This window comes from Zalophus californianus, chromosome 2 (genome assembly GCF_009762305.2).
Source record: "Zalophus californianus isolate mZalCal1 chromosome 2, mZalCal1.pri.v2, whole genome shotgun sequence".
Lineage (NCBI taxonomy): Eukaryota > Metazoa > Chordata > Mammalia > Carnivora > Otariidae > Zalophus > Zalophus californianus.
The window spans coordinates 166429237-166449591 of record NC_045596.1 but is presented as its reverse complement, the minus strand read 5'-3'; the positions used below and the strand labels follow the sequence as shown (position 1 = coordinate 166449591).

General features: G+C 33.1%; 1 pseudogene; it reads left to right on the top strand.

Moving 5' to 3' along the window:
* The first annotated feature begins 17931 nt into the window (after positions 1-17931).
* Positions 17932-18317, top strand: LOC113924541 (annotated as a pseudogene).
* Positions 18318-20355: the final 2038 nt, after the last annotated feature.

Below are 20355 nucleotides of genomic sequence, written 5' to 3'. Positions count from 1 at the left end.
TTATCATATTGGTTTACTTCATGTATTGAACCATCCTTGCATCCCAGGAATAAATCCGACTTCATCATAGTTTATGAGATTTTTAATGTGCTCTTGAATTTGATAAGCTTATATTTTGCTGAGGATTTTTGCCTCTGTATTCATCAGGGATATTAGTATGTCGTTTTCTTTTCCTATAATTTCTTTACCTTGGTATCAGGCTAATGTCAGCCTCATACAATGAGTTTTGAAGTGTTTCCTTCTCTTCAGTTTTTAATAAGAGTTTTAGAAGAATTGTTGTTAATTATTCTTTAAATGTATAATAGAATTCATCAGTGAAGCTGTCTGGTCCTGGGATTTTCTTATTGGGAGGTTTTTGATCACTAATTCAATCTCCTTACTAGTTTTAATTCTGTTCCGGTTTTCTAGGAATTTATCCATTTCTTCTAGAGTATCCAGTTTGTTGGCAAATAATTGTTCATATTGGTCTCATAATCCTTTGTATTTCTGTAGTATCAGTTGTAATGTTGCCTTTTTAATTGTGTGCATTTTTATTTTAATCTAGAGGTTTGTCAGTCTTTTCAAAAAACGAACTCTTACTTTCATCAATGACTTTCTATTCCCCAAATTGTTTATTTCTGCTCAAATCTTTATTGTTTCCTTCCTTCTGCTAATTTGGCCTTACTTGTTCTTCTTTTTCTAATTTCTTGAGGTATAAAGTTCTGTTGTTTAGTTATCTTTCTCTTTTTTTAATGTAAGTACTTCGTGATATAAATTTCCCTTGGGGATTCCTTGTGCTGTATACCATGTTTTGATATTTTTGTTTATCTCAAGATACCTCTTTTAATTACCTTTTGACTCATTAATTTCAAGAATGTGTTATTTAATTTTCACACATTTGTTAATTTTCCAGGTTTCTTTGTTATTGATTTCTAATTTCATTTTATTATGGTAGAAAAATGTCCTTAAAGTGATTTCAATCTTCTTGAATTTGCGAAGACTGTTTGGTAAATTGACATGTGATATATCCTGGAGAATGCTCCATGTATGCTTGAGATTAATGTGTATTTTGTTGCTTTTGGATGGAATGTTCTGTATATGTCATTTAGGTTCATTTGGTGTCTATGGTGTTCAGGTCCTTGGTTTCTTTATTCTGTTTATTGTTGCTCTTTCTTTGGTTTTGTTAATATTTGTTTCATATACTTAGGTGTATTGATGTTGGCTGCTTATATATTTATAATTGTATCTTCCAAGTGAATTGACAATTTTATCACAATGTAATATATTTATCTCTTGTGTCAGTTTTTGACTTTCTGATTTGTCTTATATAAGTATGGTCATCTTTATTCTATTTTGGTTACCATTTGCATTTAATTTTTTTTCCATTTTTTTAAACATTTAGCCTAGGTTCGCCTTTAAATCTACAGTGAGTTACTGGTACTCAGCATATAGCTTTATCTTGTCCTTTTATTTTTAATCCATTCAGCTTATCTACATGCTTTGACTTGGAATTCTTAACCATTTATATTTGAAGTTAGTATTGATAGCGACTTCCTATTGTCATGTTCTTCATTGTCTCTTGTCTGTCTTCTAGCCTATTTGTCCCTCTTTTCCTTGATTACTGTCTTCTTTTGTGTTTTATTGATTTTTTTGTACTGACGTGCTTTGATTCCTGTCTTATTTTCCTCTGTGTATTTTCTATAGGTATTATCTTTGTGGTAGCCACCAGGTCTAAATAAAACATAAGTATGATGTATTTTAAGATTATAACATCTTTACTTCAATCACATACAAAAATTCTACACTTTTATTTCTCCCCACCACACATTTTGTTATTGATGATACATAATATCTTTTTACATTGTATATCCATTAATATACATTTGTTGTCATATTATTTTTAACCTCTTAACTTATATACCAGAATTGAAAGTGATTTATGCACTGCTGTTTCTATAGTACAATATTCTGTATTTGTCTATATACTTATCTTTACTAGAGAGCTTTATACTTTCTTTATAGTATTCTTTTATAGTGTTCTTTTTAGTGTTCTTTTATTTCAACATGAAGGACTACCTTTAACATTTTTGTAAGACAGGCCTGATAGTGATGGACTCTCAGCTTTTATCTGAGAAGGTCCAGATCTCTTTCAAATATGAAGGACATTTTTTTTTCCAATATACTATTCCTTATTGGCAGGTTTTTTTTTTTATTTCAGCACTTTGCATATATCATGCCACTTCCTTTTCAATGGCAACTTTTTTTTACTGAAAAATGTACTCTGTATTATAAGGATTTTATTTATGTTAAAAATCACTTTTTCTGCTTTCAAAATGATTTGTTTTTAAGTTTTGACAATTTGATTATAATGTGTTTTGGTGTGGAATACTTGATTCATCCAATTTTAAGACTTTTGGGCTTCTTGAACCACATGTCCATTCCCCAGATTTGGAAAATTTTTGCCTGTTATATATTTCTTCATTAAAATAAAATATTTCTCCAGGTTCACAGAGGTATATTTGACAAGTAAATGTTACATATATTTAAGGTGTACAACATGATGTTTTCATAATTATATACCTTGTGAAATGATTATCCCAATTTAGCTGATTAACATATTCATCATCTCACATAATAACAATTTTTGTGTGTGTGGTCAGAACACAAGATCAATTATCTTTGTCAGATTCACATATACAGGGAAACATTATTAACTACAGTCACCATCCTGTAGGTTAGTTCTCCAAACCTTATTTATAAGGTTTCATAAGGTATTCATATAAGGTATTCATAACTGAACACTTGTACACTTTGACAAACATCTATCCATTTTCTACACCCCAACCCTGGAAACACCATTCTGCTCTCTGTTTTTATGAATTTGACTTATTTAGATTCTACATATAAGTGATATGATGCAGCATTTCTTTTTCTATGACTGGCTTATTTCACTTAGCATAAATTTCCTCAAAGTTTATCAATGTCACCACAAATGGCAGGATTTCCATCTTTTTTATGGCTGAATTATATTTTCACATTTTCTTTATCCATTCATCCATCAATGGACATTTAAGATTAGTTCTTTATCTTAGCTATTATAAATAATGCTTAGTGAACATAGGAGTGCTATATTTCTTCAAGATACTGACTTAATTTCCTTTGGATATATACCAAGAATTGTGATTCTGGATCATCATTTAGTAATTCTATTTTTAAGTTTTTGAGGAATCTTCATACTGTTTTCTATAATAGATGTGTCAAATTTCATTCCCACCAACAGTGAACAAAGTTTACGCTTTCTCCATTCTTATCAACATTTATCTTATGTCTTTCTTATAATTGCTATTTTAAGAGGTGTGAGGTGATATTTCATTATGGTTTTCATTTGCCTTTCCCTGATGATTAATGATGTCCACCTTTCATATACTTGTCCATTTGTGTGTCGTCTTTAGAGAAATGTCTGTTCAGGCTCTTACCCCATTTATTTTGTTGTTTTTTAGCTATCAAGTTGTTGGAATTCCTTATTTAGTTTTGATATTAGCCCCTCATCAGACATATGGCTTAAAAGTCTATTCTCTCATTCAGTAAGTTACGTCTTCACTCTGTTGATTGTTTTCTTTGCTGTGCAAAAGCTTTTAATTTGATATAATTGCATTTGTGTATTTGTGTTTCTGTGGCTTGTGCTTTTGGTGTCATATCCAAAAAATCATTGTCAAGACTAATGTCAAGAAGTTTTTGCTTATGTTTTCTTCTAGTTGTTTATAATTTCAGGCTGATGTTTAATCTAGTTTGAGTTAATTTTTCTATATAATGGGAACTAATGGTCCAGTTTCATTCTCTGTGGATATTCAATTTCCCCAACCATTTGTTGAAGAAATTATCTTTTCCCTATATTGTGGTCTTAGCATCCTTTGTAAAGATCAGCTGATCAGGCATTTATTTGGAGGCATTCTATTCTATTCAATTAGGAAATATGTCCTTTTTATGCCAGTACCATTGTTTTGGTTACTATAGCTTTGTAATATAGTTTGAAATCAGGAAATATCGTGCCTCCAGCTCTGTTCTTCTTTCTTAAGATTACTTTATCTATTTCAGTCTTTTCTGGTTCCATATGAATCTTATGATTGTCTTTTCTATTTCTGTGAAGAATATCATTGGATTTTGATAGAGATTGCAATGAATCTATAGATTGTGTAGATTACTTTGAATAGTATGAACATTTTAACAATATTAATTCTTCCAATCCAAAACATGAGGTGCATTTCTATTTGTATCTTTTGCAGTTTCCTTCATCAATGTTTTGTAATTTTCAGTGTACAAATTTTTTTTGTTTTTTGGTTTGGGTTTTTTTTTTATCTCTTTGGTAATTTATTCTTAACTTTAAATATTTTTTTTGCCAGTATTGTAAATGGTATTGTTTTCTTCTTTTCCTTTTCAGATAGTTCATTGTATATAGAAATGCAACCAGTTTCTGTATGCTACAGATTTGCTGAGTTTATTTATTAGTTCTAACAATTTTCTTTTGATTTTCTAAGGTTTTCCACATATGTGATCATCTCATCATCTGCAGAGTTAATTTTACTCAATTTGAATGACTTTCCTTTCTTTCTTTCTTTTTTCTTTCTTTTTCTCTCTCTTTCTTTCCTTCTTTCTTTTTAATCTAATTGCTCTTGCTAGGTCTTCCTATACTATATTGAATAGAAGTACTGATAGTGGGCACTCTTGCCTTGTACTATATCTTAGAGATAAAGCTTTTAGATTTTCTCCCACTGATTATATTATCTGTGGGATTTTTCATATACAGCCTTTATTGTGTTAAGGTAAGCTCTTTCTGTACTTAGCTTGTTGAAAGTTCTAATCATGAATAGATGTTGAACTTTATCAAAAGCTAAACTGAATCAAAAAGAAATAGAAAACCTGAACAGACTAATAACAAATAAGGAGATTGGATCAATAATTAAAAGTCTCCTAACAATGAAAAGCCCAGGAACAGATAGTTTCATTGGTGAATTCTACCAAACATTTAAAAAAGAATTAATACCAACTCTTTTTACTATTACAAAAATAGATGAAAACAATTCCAAACTCATTTTATAAAGCAAGTATCACCTTGATACCAAAGCCAGAAAAAGACAACACAAGAAAAGAAAACTACAGGTAAATATCCTTGATGAATATAGATGCAAAAATTCTTAATAAATGGGGGCAAATTGAATTCATTAGTACATTAAAAGGATTATACACCATGTCCAAATGGGATTTATTCCTTAGAGGCAAAGATGTTTCAATGCATTCAAATTAACTGATGTGATACAACACATTAGCAAATGAAAGAAAACAACTCATAATCATCTTGAGAAAAGGCACTGGCCATTATTTGCCTCAGTAAGCTTTTTTATCCTTTCTCTCCTTTCCGTTTGGGACTCCTATAATGCATATATTGATCTATTTAATGAAGTCTCATAAGTCCCTTAAGCTTTCTTCACTCTTTTTCATTCTTTTTTGTTTTTGCTTCTCTGATAGGATAATGCTAAATGTCTTCCCTGTCTTTGAGTTTGTTGACTCTCTCTTCTAGTTGATAGTCTGTTATTACACCTTTCTAATTAATTTTTCAGTTTGGCTATTTTATTTTTCAGCTCCAAAATCTCTGTATTTTTTTCTATTTGAAAATTTCTAATTTATTCATAAATTGTTTTTCAGAACTCAGAGATGATCTTTATGATCATAATTTTGAATTCTTTGTTAGGTAATGAAACCCTCTTTTCTTTGATGTTGGTTTATACAAACTTATTTTGTTTCTTTATCTGAGCTTTGTTTCCCTGTTTGCTTGTTTTTAAAATATCCTCAACAATGTTGGTACCTGCATATTTGAAAAAAAACAGCCCTTTTCTCAGTTTCTATGAACTGGATTCATATATGGGAAGACCTTCACCAATTAGCCTGGCTAGTGATTCTGGTGGAACTCTCAAAACTTTTTGGTGGATGTGTCTTTTTTCTAAACTTGTCTGTGTAAATTTGTAATTTGCTGGTTTATTTTTTCAGTTTATGATATCTTGCTCCCTCTCGTGTCTGTTTGCCATCCTGCAAGTCCTCTGGAGAAGCAACATTCCACTAGTTCTTTTCTGTTGTTCTCAGTGGTCTCCAGGCATCTAGAGTATACTAAATCCTGTCAGTACTAAGACAGGCAAGACAGAAACCAGTCTCTTGGGGACCTCCCTGAAAAGTCTGAATGTTAGATATATGTTTTATTTTTCTCTTTCTTTCTTGCATGCTTCAACTCTTTCCTTTCCTAGGGAGAAGGAAGGATTTGGGTGTTCTCACTTGCTCTGTGTTGAACCAGGAAGCACTTTGGCTAGTAGAGCATGCTAATACAAACGCTGATTATGTTCTCAAGTGTTCCCCACCCTGGGGCCCTTTCCTATGAGTGCTTATACTCAGTCAATACAATAACCAGCCCCTCAGGCAGCCCCCTAAATAGTCTGAACTTTGGACATATGGCACTGAGTAGGGGGAAGATTATGATGAAGGTGTCATGAATTTTTTTTTATTGTCTTCATTTTGGCTTTCCAGCCCCGCCCCCCATCTCAGAGACTTTCAACAGGTTTGTGGATTTCTAACAAAAGGAATTGGTCCATGTTGTTGAATCAGCATGTTTGTGAGAGTAAGGAGCGTCCAGGGTTTCCTTTTCTATCTCTTGCTGATTCAGATACAGTAACTTTGAGAAAAACAGAACCTTCCAAAACTGACCTAACAACATATGAAAAATTGGAATAGTCATATATTTGTTAAATAAATTAAAACCATAATTTGAAATTTCTCCATAAAATAAACCCTTAAGCCCACATTGTTTCATTAGTATATTCTATGAAAAATTTAAATCAAAATAATATCAATCTTACCCAAATCCATTCAGAGAATATAAAAAAGGAAATAGTTCTATGCTTATTTTTTAAAACCTGTGTAATCTTGATATCAAAATCTGGCAAGGACACTAAAAGAAAGAAAGAAAACTAAAAAAATAGAAAGAAAATTCCAGAACATAAAATTTTAAGTAATTAACAAAGTATTAGCAGATGAAATCTAGCAATATAACAAGAATAAATATGTTATGAGAGTACAGTTATCTTGATGAACACTGAGTGATATATGGAATTGCTGAATCACTATAATGTATACCTGAACTAAAATAACACTGTATGTTAACTACAATGGAATTAAAATTTAAAAAAGAAAGAAAGGGGAAAAATTTTAAAATACATATTATGACCAAGAGAGACTTAGCCTAGAGATGAAAGATAGCTATAACATTCGTAATTAAAAGTATTAAGTAGAAAAACTATATAATCTTCATGGATTTCAAAATGTGTTCAATAAGGTTTAAAACCAATTAAAAAATATTCATTCCACTCATGAAAGAAAAAACTTCTTCAATAAGCAGATAGTATTCATACAATATATATACTCTGATATTCAAATATTGAATGCTTTTCTCTAGGTCCAAAACAAGGCAAGGACATGGGCCCCATTCATTGTCATAGAGGAAATAATTAATGCACTAAATTAGACAGATAAATAGATCAAAGCAGGAAATCAAAGTCTTTATTTGCATATGACATAATTGTATATGCAGAAAATCTAAAAGAGTATACAAACCACTTATTAGAACAATTAAGTGAATCTGAAAAGGTCAAGGGAAAACATGCAAAAATCAATTGTACTTATACACCGGAAAGAAAAAAAAACTATTAGAAAATGAATTTAAAGGAGATTACTGTCTATAAAAACATATCTAGAAACAATTTCCAAGACTTCCACAGTAAATGCTAATCAAATCTTTTTTACACAACTTGAACAGATAACTAAATTGATGGAGTTGTACTTATATTCATAAATTATGAGTCTCAAAATAAGATATAAATTCCCTTCAAATTGATCTAAAGATTCAATGCAATGACAATCAATAACCAAGCAGGCTTTTGATTGTACTTTTGAAAAATAAAATGCAGAGGATCTGGAATAGCCAAAAAATCCGTTAAAAAATAGTTATTTCAATGAATGGTATTGGAACAACTGAATATTCATATACAAAAAAATTAAAAAGAAAGAAAAGATTTTTATTCAACAATATAAAAATTAATTGAATGTGAATCATAAAACAAAATGCAAAAACTATAAAATTTTCTAGCAGAAAACAAGCTAGTCTTCATGAACTTGGTGTAGGCAAAATTTTCATAGATATAACACTGAAATGTCCCAAACATGAAAAAAGCTGATATATTGATCTTTAAAATAAAAAATCTTTCATCAAATACACCATTAAGAAAGTAAAAAAACAAGCCAGAGATTGAAGAAGACTACATGTACCTGAAACAGTGTTTGTATCCAGAATGAATCAACAACTCCTACAAGTCAATAATAAAAATTATATCAAATTTTTACAAAAGTTTACCAAGTCTCAAATCAGCACATCAGAAAAAATATCTGAATAGCAATTATTATCATAAAGAAAATGCAAATTGAATTCACAGTGTGATACCACTTACATCTACTAAAATAGCAAGAAAAATGTTGGTGAGAATGTGAAGCAACTACAAATTTCATAATGCTGATGAAAATGTAAAATGGAAAGCCACCTTGGAAAACTATGTAGCATTTTCTAAGTTATTACATAACAATTCCACTCTTAGCAAAATACCTCAGAAAAATGAATTCAAATATCCACACAAAGACATGGACCAATGTTCACGGAAGCTTTACTCATACCTGTCAAAAGCTGGAAACAAATTAAATGCTTATTAATGGTTAAGGAGAATGGTTAAACAACAAAATTGGTATATTTATATAATGAAAAATTATTGAACAATAAGAAGAACAAATTATTAATAATGCAACATGGATGAATCCCCAAAACACTATGCTACGTGAAAGAAGCCAGATCCCTAAATATGCATATTGTATAATTCCATTTGTATTAACTTTAAGACCAGACACAATTAATCTATGGTGATAAAAATAAAAATAGTGGCTGACTCTGGGTGAGAGGGGGTTGAAAAGAGGCAAAGGGAACATTCTAAATGATGTAAATTTTCTCTATCCTAATCTCTGTGACGGCAAATCTCATTAATCTTATAAAGTAAGGCTGTTATTTATTCTATCAATGGCTCCTTGAGTGTCAGCACCTGCCCTTGTTTGTTTTGAACTTTTATTTAGCTATTTTCCATTCTGGGTATCCAATCTCAATATGTGTGTTGAAGCAATAAATATCATGATGACTTCCCTATATTATCCTTTCCTCTTTTCCACATTGATCCAGTTACATTCAAATTATCCAATGTGAATGCTTCCAAGGTACTACAAACTACCTCACTCATGACAATAAAGGTATTTTCCCATTGCCCATAGGTCATTCCTCTTCTTCTTCCTTGCCTATTATGATCAAACTTTGGGCTTTTGGTGACTGTGTGTCAATATCTGAGGCTATTTTGCCTCCCTTTTCAGAACCTGTGAGTATAATAAATCCTTTAATTTTATATGCCTTTCAGAGTGTAATTTCACAGCTGCACTGGAATGATCCTTAAAGAACCCACAAGGGGGAGTTACTCTTCCATTTACAACACAAATCCTTACCTTAAAATTTATGTACTTTCCTGTGTATGAATTATATGCCTATTAAGTCCTGTTTCCATATGAAATTAAATACTGAAGAAATAGTATTCAAGTGTTCTTATAAACTTTTAATGTGAATAACTGCTATTTCATTCCTAACTTTGTTTATTTCCAATTATGTAATAACAAAAAGTTGTAAGTATAATGATACTTCTCTGTATGCATTAATCACTTATTCACACACATATATGTGTATAGTTTTTATAATATTTTTTCTAAATCACGTATACTTAAAAATAAATAGACGTATTGGAAATTAAATGTACGTTTGTGGCTCTAATAAAAATGTGATATTTTATATTTTATCTACTTTTATTTTTCTAGTAAATACTTTGTATTGTATTTTTCAAAAGTAGTAGTTTTATAGGATTGAAAATAAAAAGGATATTTAGTTCTTTACCATAAATAACTTGAGAAGTACTTATCTACAACACATAATTGTACAAGAATTAGCATACAAAATATTAAGAACTACAGATCAGTGAGTAACTATAAACATCTCCTATCAAAATTAGCCAAAAGACACAATTATTTCACAGAGTAGAAAATACTGCTTGCCTTAAACATCTGAATAGATGGTCAATCTCACTAAGTAATAATAAATTGCAAAGTTAAAAAAAGGAAAAAAAAACTCTGAGAAGGCTAATATTATATGATTCCAAGTATGTGACATTCTGGAAAAGACAAAAGTATGAAGACAATAGAAAGACTAGTGGTTGACAGAAGTTGCGGGGGGCAGAATTGATGAGGCATGGGAATTTCTAGTAAGTGAAGTTGTTCTATATGATACTGTAATGATGGACACTTTTGATTATATATTTATTGAAACCCATGCATGAACAACAGAAAGAATAAACCCTAATCAACTGTAACAAAAGCACTGACCAATACAAGATATAAATAATAGGGAAACAGTGTGGAATCAGAGTAGAATTGGGGAGAGGGGGAACTCTGCATTTTCTGATCAATTGTTTGTTAAACCTAACTGCTCTAAAAAATGAAACATAAGTTCAAAAAGGACATACACACAATGAAATAGCATTTTACATTAGCCAGTTAAAATTACAAACACTAACAAATATTTGATGAGGTTGAAGAATATCTCAACAAAAATATTATGAGACATTCTTACACACTATTGGTTGAAAAATGTTTTGGCAGTTGTATCTTGCAAAAAGTGGCACATTTTCATCTTTATATTCAATAGTTCTCCTCTTCTACATGTATAACTTTAGTCATTCTCAATCAGGTGCAACTTCTTCCCTAAGGGGACATCAGGTAATGTTGGGAGACACTTTTGGCTGTTGGAATTGGACAAAGAGGCACTACTGGTATCAAGTGTGTAGAGGCCAGGGATGCTGCTTGACATCCTAAAGTGCATATGACAGCCCCACATCAAACCAAGGGAGACTCGGTCCAAATGTGAATGAGACAAAGGTTGAAAAATTCTGCTTTAGAGAAACTCTTATAGATTCACCAGAAGATTTTTATAATACGTTCTTCATAGCAAAAACAAGAAAACAAATAATTAAAAAGAAACAACAACCTAGAAATAGCTTTTATGTACAGAAACAAGAAAATGAATAAAGTGTAATATATTTATAGATTGAATACAATAAAGCAGTGAAATTTAAACATATCAATATGGATCAATGTTGCAAAGATACTGATCATTGAAAAAAAGGAAATTGTGAAACATGCAATAGAATATCATTTTCAAACTTTTCAAAAACAAGTAATAGTAAACAACATATGGTTTAAGATTACATGCAAACTTTGTAAAACTAAAAAAAATTAAAGTAATGATTAAAAATGCATTCATATCTATTCAGGTCCTCTGCCCATTTTATTAATCATATTGTTTGCTTTTTTGGGTGTTCAGTTCTTTATATATTTTAGATATTTAGACCTTCTCAGATATATCATTTGCAAATATCATCTCCCATTGAGAAGGTTGCCCTTTTGTTTTGTTGATGCTTTCCCTCACGGTGCAGAGCTTTTTATTTTGATGTAGTCTCAAAAGTTTATTTTTGCTTCTGTTTCCCTTGCCTTAGAAGACATATCTAGAAAAATGTTACTAGGGCCAATGTCAGAGAAATTAATGCCTGTGCTCTCTGCTAGGATTTTATGGTGTCAGATCTCACATTAATATCTTTAATCCATTTTGAGTTTATTTTTGCATATGGTGTTAGAAAGTGGTCCAGTTTTATTTTTTACATGTAGCTGTCTGGTTTTTGCAGCATCTTTATTGAAGAGACTGTCTTTTCCCCATTGTATATTCTTTCTTCCTTTGTCATGGATTAATTGACCATAATAACTATGGGTTTATTTCTGGGCTCTCTACTCTGTTCCATTGATCTAGGTGTCTATTTTTGTGCCAGTGCCATACTATTTTGATTACTATAGCTTTGTGGCATATCTTGAAATCTGGAATTGTGATAAGGAAGATGTGGTACACACGCACACACACACACACACACACAGGAATATCATGTAGCCATAGAAAAAGATGTGATCATGCCATTTATGACAACATGGATGGACCTAGAGGCTGTTATGCTAAGTGTAATAAGTCAGACTTGAGAAAGACAAATACTATGACTTCACTCAGGTGTGGAATCTGAAAACAATGGATAAAAAACAAAAAGCAGAATTAAACATGAAAACACAGGGAACAAAATGGTAGTGGCTAGAGGGGAGCATGGTGAGGGGAATGGGCAAAATGGGTGAAAGGGAGGGGGAGATACAGGCTTCCAGCTATGCAATGAATAAGTCACGGGGATAAAAGGCACATCATAAGGAATACAGTCAATGTAACAGACAGATGGTAGCTACACTTGTGGCGAGAGCATAACATAACGTATAAACTTGTTGAATCACTATGTTGTCATCTGAAACTAATGTAACATGTGTGTCAACTACACTCTAAAAAATTTAATAGAAAAAAAACAACACACATGCATTCAGGACACTGTTTCTCTGAAATAGGAATGGGGTTCTTGGGGAATGTGATTGAGAAAGCATCCAGTTTGGGTATTTGGTGATGTTCTATTTCTATAGGTTTCTTTTAGTATTATCCTTTATTACTTAAATGTAGTCTTCATATGTTCACTTGTCTTTACCAACATTTCATGATAAAATATTTAAAATGTAAAAAAGAAAACAAACAAAAGCAACCAAATATTAAGTGAAAGATACAATGATAAATAAAAAGAGATTTCCCCAAGAACATGTTCCTGAACCCTGTCTTTGTATATTTGCTTCTCACAATACTTCATATTCTTGGCCCCTATGTAAAATATTACAGGATCTACTTGGTAAAATATTTAGAAGGTTGGGTTGGCAACCTGGCATTCCCCTTGGCATTAGAATCAGGTAATGAACTCAGAGAGATACTTCCACATATGTTTTTATGAATTTATTTAAAAGGATATTAAATGATAATTTCCTATTGTCTCAGAATTTTGGTTGAAGCTCAAAGTAATTCACTAATTTTTTATGTAGCTGTATAAGTTATGCTATTTATTATGGACATTAATTATTACCTTTTCTATACCAAACATCTGGGCTTGGTTCCTTTTCTCCTTTCCCTGTTTTATTCTTATTACATATTGCTTTTCATTTTTCCTTTTATTATTTAATATGTGGAGATTTCTAAGTACAGTTAGTTAAGGGATCTCTGAATAAAAATGTATTTGCTGCATTTAAAAGTTCTCTCTTGAGTGTGGGGTGTTTGAGCTATAAACAAACAGAGATATACTAGCATAAATTTCACAGAATTGTCACAACATGTAACTAGTTTGTAGAAATCCTCTTCCGGAAACTCATGTAACTTGTGAAACCCAAGAGTGAAAGAAAACAAACAAACAAAAAAAACAATCAAACAAAACCAATGCTTTGTAAACTCTTAAGAGAGGCTCCATACCGTAATGGTTTTAAAATCATGAACTCTGGAGCCAGACTGCTTAAACTCAAATCTTGTCTTTCTACACTTACTTTGTGAACTTGGACAATTACTTAGATCCTGCATTTCTTATATTTCTCATTAGAAAAATAAGAATAATAGCATACATACCTTTTAGGATGATTGCAAGGATGATATGGGTTAGCAATTGTAAATTGTTTAGAAAAAAGTAAATAAAATATTGATGACTGTTTGATTTACATGGCATTCTTTCAAAAATTTCATAAGAAAAAATATATTTATTCTATTAATTTGCACTTCTTTTTAGTTGAAATTTGCAACAACAACAAAGTGGCTCATAGTCTCACTTAAATATTAATATGTTTTAATTGACTGTAGCATTGTAGTGATGTTCCTTTTTTCATTCCTGACATGAGATATTTGCTCTTTTATTTTTTCTTTATTATTCTTATCAGGGGTCACATTTTTTTTCAAATATATGTATAGATTTTTCTATTTTATTAATGTCTTCACTTATTCCTTTCACATTATTTTTTTACATTTTTTGAGATTAATACATTATTTTTCCAAAATCATGAGATAGATGCATAGTCTTTCTTTTTAAATAATTTATGCATTGTAGATTATACATTTCCCTCTCAATATGCTTTTAGCTGCATCCCAGAAATTTTATTTTTTTTATCATTATTCAAGTCAAAATAGTTTCTAGTTTCCATTTTGATGGGTTTCTTTTTTGACCTATGAATTATATAAACTATGTCTTCATTTTCAAACATACAGAGATTTTCCAGTTAACTTTTTGTTATTTATTTATTTTACATTGGTTAAAAATATGTTCTGTAGGATTTAATTCTATGAAATTTTTGAGACTTTATTATGCACCTGCATATACGTATATGGTCAATTTTTGTAAATATTCCATTGTACTTGAAAATAATAGGTATTTTGTAATTGATGAATTTGATATTCTATACATCTTAATTAGATCAAGTTCATTAATCCTGTTTTTGTTTATTTAATTTTTTTAAAAGATTTTATTTATTTGACAGAGAGAGAGACACAGCGAGAGAGGGAACACAAGCAGTGGAAGTGGGAGAGGGAGAAGCTTCCCGCGGAGCATGGAGCCAGATGTGGGGCTGGATCCCAGAACCCTGGGATCATGACCTGAGCTGAAGGCAGACGCGTAACGCCTGAGCCACCCAGGTGCCCCGCATGAATCCTGTTTTTAAAATTGCGTATATATTTAATTATTTTTGACTAGCTGTTCTGTTAGTGAGATTTTAAATAAAAACAAAAATTTGCAGTCTAATTATGGGTTTATCTCTCTATCTTTTGTGTTCCATCTCCATCAGTTTTTGCCTTACATGGTTTGAGATTATGTTGTCTAATGTATAGAAAATTTAGTATTATTATATCTTCCTGGTAAATTAAACACTTTCTGTTATAAAATATTCCCCTTTTATCTCTGTGATAGTTTATGTCAACTTGACTTAGCTATTGTACTTGCTTATTCAATTATATTTCTGATTTTTATATTTCAAACAGCATATAAATATGATGCTTTCAAAAGTCCAGTTTGATAATCTTTGTAATTTTAAGTTGGAAGCGTTAGTTCACTTACATATAATGTAATTACTGATATATATGATTTTAAATCCACCGTTAAACTATTTATTTTGTTTTGTTTTCTTTCTTTCTTTCTTTCTTTCTTTCTTTCTTTCTTTCTTTCTTTCTTTCTTTCTTTCTTTCTTTGAGAGAGAGAGAGATAGTCAGTGAGCAGGGGAAGGCTCAGAGGAGGAGGGAGAGAAGGTGGGAAAGAATACCAAGCAGTCTCTGCATTGAGAGTGGAGCCCAATGTGGGGCTCGATCTCATGACATTAAGATCATGATCTGAGCAGAAATCAAGAGTCAGATGCTTTACTGGCTGAGCCACCCAGGCACTCTTAGCATCTATTTTTTTTATTGTTGTCTGTTGTATTGATTAAGATTTATTTATTAATCAGTTTTTCCCATCTATTGGCTTGTTGCTTTTCATTGTTACATCATTTATCTGTTGTTAGTAGCCCTGGAGATTAAAACAAATGTATGTAAGTTTTCAAAACCCTTATAAATTAGTTCTTACCAGAAAATACAAGGAATTTAATGACATTTCTATCCCTCCTCATATTTATGCTATTGTTGATATATATTTCTAATTCAATCAATCTACCTAATTATTATTTTTCATTTGTTGTTATTTCTGAAATTAGTTTTCCTCTGCAAAAATAAACACACAAACAGAAAACCTTAATTTTTCCTTGATTGTGGGCTAGCTAGTAAGAGATTCTAATCTTTTGTTTGGTTAATTGAAAATATTTTTATTTTATTTATATTCTTGAGTATTATTTTCTGTGAATATATAATTATGATTTGATTTTTTTTCTCGGCACTTTTAAGATATTATTCTATTGTCTTCAGGTCTCAATTGTTTCTTTGAGAATTTATCTGCCAGGCTGTTTAGCTCCTTTGAAGATAACTTGTTATATTTTTTCTAATTTTAAAATTTAAAGATTTTTTGGATGCCTGGGTGGCTCAGTTGGTTAAGCATCTGTCTTCAGCTCAGGTCATGATCTCAGAGTTCTGGGATGGAGCCCCACATCTGGCTTCTTACTCAGTGGGGAGTCTGCTTCTCCTTCTCTCTCTGCCCCTCCTCCAGGATCATGCTCTCCTTCTCAAATAAATAAATAAAATCTTGAAAGAAAAATAAAATAAACTTTAAAGACTTTTATCTTTTTTTTGTTTTTGTTTTACTATTATGTCTCTATAGGTTTCTTTTCATTTAACCCTTTTAAATAGTGTTTTGTCTATTTGTGACTTAGAATCTTTCACCATGTTTAAAATTTTTTCAGCCTTATTGCTGCTCTCTACTTTCTATCTTTTCATCCTTTGAGACTCAGACTGCATCTACGCTGGATTTCCTCACTTTACCCTCTCTCTGTGTGTTGTATTCTATTTCTCTCTCTCTTTTCCATCTTTTTTTTTTGTCCTCTTCAGGATTTAATCTGTATTTTCTTCAGCTATAGCTGCAAATTCATTAATCTCTTATCAATGATTCTAATTCCAGAATATTCATTTGGTTTTCACATTTTCTGCAAAGTTTCCCAACATTGTCTTTTATTTTTTGAATATATTAAACAAATTACTTTTAAAGTCTGTTTCCTTTTTCTTTTATCTAATTCCCCGTGGGTCTATTCTATAGTTTGTTGCTTTCATGATATTACACAGTGTGCCTGATTATTTAGTTAATAACTGTCAGATGTCTATAAAAGTGACAAAAATACTTAGGGGTACTTCTTTCAAGGGAGTATTTAATTTTGTTTTGTTCAGGCAACTAGAAACATAGAAAATCCTGAACTACCCTAACTTCTTAGGGCTATCATGAGGATTTCCTCATAAGACTATAATAAGTGTTACATTAGTTATTATAAACAAAATTTTAAAATTCCTGACACAAATAAGTGCTCAGAAAAATTTTTATATTATTAATGTAAACAAAAATACATAGAAAACATAATCACCAAAACATTAATGGTGAATGTCAGTGGATATTGATATTTCAATATTTCTTCATTCTTCTTGTATGCTCTTGATCACTTTACTTTTTTAACTGAAAAATCTTATTTAAAACAAAGCTGCTCTTTACATAAACTAGCATAACATAATAGCAAAGGGAAACTTGAATTATCATATATGATCACATGTTATCAGGGAAAAAATTTGTGTTTATCATGGTCCTGAATAAAAGTCCTTTTGTAGGTCTATTCACAATAGTTCTGGTATTGTGCCCTATGAAACAAGATAACAGGATTTCCAGATGGAAATGTTCACCAGGCAATTGGAAATGTAGTTTATAGCTGTGGAGATAAGTCAGGCAGTACATGACCAAGTCATCAAAACAGGTGATATAAATAAGGCAGACTGATTCATATCTGTCAGAGCTGGGAGGCTATAGATCAAAATGCTGCGTTTTGACTTTCAGGAGCTTTCTTTCACAATGACCTGGCCACAGGTAAAAAGCTAAAGAAAGATAAAGACTCTATAGATGATAGTAAGATTAAGATGTTTTTCTGAAGGGGTGCCTGGGTGGTTCAGTTCATTAAACATCTGACTCTTGATCTCTGCTCAAGTCTTGACCTCAGAGTTTAAAAAAAAATTTAAAAAGTGGTTTTTTGACACCACGTGAAAGGGATTTTCAATGAGATATGGTTATTACTGAAGAAAAATCAAGATAAATGAGGACTGAGGATCAGTTGAGAATGTATTTTCAGAAATAAGAAAAGGGTAGCCCTCCAAATCCCTCTACAGCCATTGCCGCAACCACGATGCCGAAATGAAAGAAGCAGAATCAGCAGCAGCCGCCGCCACCGCAGCAGCCCCCGCTGCCAGAGCGGGAAGAGACTGGAGACGAGGAGGATGGGAGTCCCATCGGAACACCCAGCCTTCTGGGTCCTCCCCCATGGCCAATGAAAAGCCTGGACCAGACCATGGGGGTCCTTCCAGGGGAGGCTTTCACAAAGAGCAGAGAAATCCTTGAAGGCTCAAAAGTTGGTCTCTTATCAAAAATACCTGCCCACCCAAGGATGGCCCCCAAGTTGTGGAAGACAAATCCAACCGCCCTGTCTGCCGACACTTTGCCAAAAAGGGCCACTGTCGATATGAGGACCTCTGTGCCTTCTACCACTCAAACGTCAATGGACCTCCTCTGTAAGACTGTGCCTTCCCATCGAGGCTGGAAGGAGCCCTCTGACCTAGCGGCCATGTATTTCCCTGTGGCCCTGTGATGGCTACTGTGAGGCTGTTCCACCACCACCCTCAGTCAGTGACACCCACCCCCATCCGCCAACTCCCCAATTTGGGGTCCAGAGCTGTGTTTCATCATTGATACCCAGTGTGTGGGCTTTCTTCTGATCCAGCCTCCAGAGACTCGTCTTCAGGACCCCATCTTTGCTCCCTTCAACTGCCTCTTGGATCCTCTTCCCCCTCGCCAACTGACTGCTGAGCAGGAAACCTCTTTGGTGCTGTTTCTTGTGCATTTGTCCACCCAGCCCCCGGTACTGCCCTCAATTCCTGAGAGCCCTGGAGCAGTTTCCTAGCATTCTCCTCTTCTAGCTGCTTGTTTTAAGTCTTTTTCATGTGACGGCCCCTACCCCCAAAGTTGCCAGTTGCTCTGTGAAACTCACCAGCGGGAGTCAAGTATGGATGACTGGTGCAGAGTTACTCCCTGAAAGGCCACTCTCCCTGCTTTTGGATTTTGTAGTTTCTCCATCAGTAGCATGATCCCCACCACTCTGGTCTGTGATCACTGAGCTTTGTGAAACTGCATCCCCTCGTACGTAGCCTTTCTGAGTGTCCATGGCATCTTTGTGACTTCCCAACAGTAGAGTAAGTTTTTCTGCCAAAATGAGTGAGGCTCTTGGTGCCCTCTAGACTTTCCACACCTCTCAACATGGGAGAATTGTGAAACTTTCCACAGGACTGCCTCCCTGGTCTCCCCATTCTCCTGGTGTCGGTTTTCCTGGGTTTGACACAAGCCCATGAGATGTCCTCTGAAGCCTCTGACGGGCTACGCTATTTCCTCTCCAGCCCACTTTAGTTAGAGTACATCATTGTGAGACCACCAGCCCTTTCATCTGAATTCTGTGAATCTCCACCCGGCCTACCTTTGGGTGGAACCTGGACAGTACTGTCGCCCGCATCTAACCTTCTTCCCTACATCCCTGGCACTGGTTGTTTTCTGTGAAAACAGCAGTGAACAGTTTCGGTTTTGAACTGGCCCTGAGGAAATGGGTCAGGAGTTGTGTGGCAAGAAGGAAGGATGAGAGTCGTTGGAGGCCTGAGAATGACTTTTTTTTCTTTTTAACATTTTTTTATATTAGTAATAAATGCAGTGGAAACGAGCAAAAAAAAGAAATATGAAAAGGGTAAAAGTGTGTAGATAGAGATAAATAAGCAGAGAATAAAGTAGGATACTAAAATATTATTGTTTCTGCAGTCAAAGTTAGGATGGATTTCTTAAAGATTGATTGATTGATTGACTGATTGATTATTATAGAGAGAAGGTGTGTGAACCTGCACGAGAATGGGAAGGGGCAGAGGACTGAGGGCAGGGCCTGAAGTGGAGCTCAATCTCACCACCATGAGATCATGACCCTGAGATCATGACCTGAGCCAAAGTCAAGAGTTGGATGCTTGGGGCACCTGGGTGGCTCAGTTGGTTAAGCGGCTGCCTTCGGCTCAGGTCATGATCCCAGAGTCCTGGGATCAAGCCCTGCATTGGGCTCCCTGCTTGGTGGAGAGCCTGCTTCTCCCTCTCCCTCTGTCTACTGCTCTGCTTGCTTGTGCTCTCTATCTCTGTTAAATAAATAAAAATCTTAAAAAAAAAAAGAGTTGGATGCTTAACCAACTGAGGCACCCAACCCCCGCAAAAGTAGGACAAATTTAATGAAGTAGTTGGATAAGCAGAGTCAAGAAGTTTTTATCAAGCCATGCTTCTTAAAAAAAAAAAATCAATCTTCAGAAACTTTTCCAAGACAGAATTATCTGAAACTCCATTACATGTATCTGTTTTGATTCACCCACGAAAAAATTCAGGTACAAAGAGCGAAAAACCATAGAAATAACACGTTCTCTAATTCTTAAAAGTTTTTTGGAATTTTTGGCTTTCATATAGATATGATAACCCAACATGATACTTTTTTTTGTTTGTTTCTTTTGCCTTGGGCCTGGTTTCAGAAATATCAGCATAA